This window comes from Triticum urartu, chromosome 5 (assembly GCF_003073215.2).
Source record: "Triticum urartu cultivar G1812 chromosome 5, Tu2.1, whole genome shotgun sequence".
NCBI classification, from domain to species: domain Eukaryota; kingdom Viridiplantae; phylum Streptophyta; class Magnoliopsida; order Poales; family Poaceae; genus Triticum; species Triticum urartu.
Window position 1 is genome coordinate 67,108,752 of NC_053026.1, and position 2,777 is coordinate 67,111,528.

The window sequence follows — 2,777 nt, forward strand, 5'->3', positions numbered from 1 at the left end:
AACATAGAGCTACCACAAATAACGGACTATGGCTGGTTCCTAAGAAGGGCTAGTTCCTTGAGCGCTTTTTGGCTGCTCCCCCCCTCTTGCTGGCTAACTTCTTCACCTTCCTAGGAAGAGGAACACGCTCCCGCTCCGGCTCCGGTTCCTTCACGTCATTGACATCGTCATCCAAATAGTCATCCAAAGCCGCCATCCGCGAGGTGCCGACCGTCCTTTTGCCTCTTTCGGTGAAGTCTTCAGGTGTGTACTTGTTGATTCCCTTCCTAGGCTTTAGCATGTATGCAGACCTAACCTGGTACGTCCCCAAGGTCATACCATCATCAACAACCTATGCATCAACAAAAGATATGGAAAGACCGTGTGTGAGGATATAGTTAGCAATGCATCAACAATTGGATATATATGCTCATGCCATACCTCTTAGGTGACCACACCCACATCCTCATCCTCCAAATGATCACCATGGCTCTGGCCCGAAGCGGGATCTGATGGTGTCGCCGACCTAGACCGTTCTGGTGATACATACTCGGGGTCACGACAACCAAAAAGGTTTGATAGCCGCCTTAACTTTTGGCCCTGGCGCTGCAACATGTACAAGTGAATGAGACATCGAACGTAGCAACACATGTTAAGTGCTAGTTTGAAGGAGATATGAACCTTGATGAATGCTCGAAGTGCACCTTCTCCATCGCTTTTGCCAGCCGGGGTTGTTTCAAGAATAGTCTCGGTCTCATCAGCTGCTTTCTTGATCTGGGCACGCTATGAACAGAAATGGTATTAACGTGTTAGGCAAGCGAAGATGTGAATAGTGTGAATGAAAAGCAAAGAGGGCAAATACCACAAAGTTCATCATTGGAGCTGAAGGGATCACTGAGTTGCCTTTCCTGACTAATGCGTTGTACTGGTGTTGGGCTACCTCATCAAAAACAGTGGGTTCTTCCAAAATCTCCTCAGCATACGCCGGCTTGCATACCTCCACACGGGTACTTGCAAGAAACCATGTGAGATAGTTGTTGAACGCTACAGGGCAGTGCTCACGAAGCTGGACTCCTTTTCCAGCCCTAGCTTGCTCCACACTAAGTGCAAACTGTACGACATACTTTCTGTGATGCTTGGCCCAATCCTTAATCTTCCGCTGCCTTTTCCTATCCAACCTGCAAGTTAGAAACATAATATTAGTAGCATCGAAACCGCCGAGAAGCTGCTAAGTACTCAAGGTTAATTGTATCTTACGCATGTAGCAACTTGTCCGTGTCCTCCCACTCCGGCGGATGTGCCTGGAACAAACCAAACTGACGGCGCACTCGATGTGGGAGGTGAAGCTCAACCGCCCAGTTGCATATGAGTGGGCACCGCATACGCCAGAGATCCCTATCCCTAGTGCACATCGGATTCAGCCTGAACTCTAAAGGGTTACCAAAACTATCTCCTGTTCCATACGGCTCCCATATCACCTGCAAAATGGGATAGAATGCAAAATTGATATCGAGTTGCAATAGAAGCATCATAATCACTTATGCCATGTCAATTCACCTGCTCAGGCGTGATCGCGTCAAGCTCGCTCTGGTACAACTTGTACATGACCGAGGGATCATCTGTCGTCTTATTTATCACATCCCACTTGTAAGCCCAAGTGGTTAGCCGTAGTAGGTCGCCTTTTTCATCCCAATCATCGTACTTCACCTTCTTCGGACGTCCAACCGGCAAACGCTCCCAGCTCCATATGGAAAGTGCGAGCAAACAACCACCAATACCTCCAGATGACCTACAACAGGCTTCGTCCAACTGCACATAAAAGAGAACATGGTTCAATTAAGAGCAAGATCGCATTCATAATGTAGCAATGAAGTGAAAAAGAAACAACTTCATACCTGTCTATACAAGTAAGCCAGTGTCGCCGAACCCCAACTCCATTTGCTATCGAAGACGGTCAACGCCTTCAGCCACATCCATGGAGCATTCTTGCCTGTGCCATTAGCAAACATAGTCCTGGATATCACATACCACATGTAGACACGAGCATATGTCTTGACCGTGTCCTCATCAGATTCCGGTGGGCAAGTACCAAAGTGCTCAGTAATCCACGTGAAAGTAGCACCGGCTGCGACTCTTTCCTTCTTCTTGTTTTCTGCTGTTGGTTCCGGAGGCTCCGGAGGAACCATACCGATAAGGGCATGCATCTGCGCGCGCCACCCATCAGAATCGGTGCTCATACATAGAGGATTCCCATCGATAGGAAGACCGGTGATCATAGCAATATCCTGGAGCGTCACTGTCATCTCCCCGGTCCGTAGATGGGAACTATGTGTCTCCGGCCGCCAATGATCAATAAGCGCGGTGAGTGCTGGAGCATTGTTGGGTGGCGTCGACCGTCTGACCATATGAATGAAAGGGAGAAGTCCTGTCTCCCTTACATACGGTGTGTATCGCTCATCATAGCGCATCCACCCAAGGGTGACCCCGTGAGAACGAAGCTTCAAAGGTGCAAGCTCCTACAAACAAACAATTCATAACATTACATATGGGGCATTTGTGTTTGAAATAAATACGAAATTCATAAAACATGCCACTTTCATTATTACCCGCTGCTCCACCGCCATAGCGTACGACCGGTGTTGTTTGTCCCAGTGATCATCGAGAAGCCAAACCATCCTAACAATTTTGAAAGAAAGCTTTCTTGTCAACACGATTATCTTTTGAATACAAATAAACTAAAGTACGCCTACTAGATGCAAAATACAAAGCATATGTATCCAAACCATTCTTGCCAATAC

General features: G+C 47.6%; 1 long non-coding RNA gene across 1 annotated transcript; it reads right to left on the minus strand.

Annotated features, from left to right (window-relative positions):
• Positions 1–436: 436 nt before the first annotated feature.
• On the minus strand, positions 437–1,073 carry LOC125555657. Its single transcript, XR_007304802.1, has 3 exons — positions 842–1,073; positions 661–762; positions 437–585 (listed from the first exon to the last, which is right to left on the minus strand). It is a non-coding gene; the product is annotated as an uncharacterized LOC125555657 (long non-coding RNA).
• Between the last annotated feature and the right edge of the window lie 1,704 nt (positions 1,074–2,777).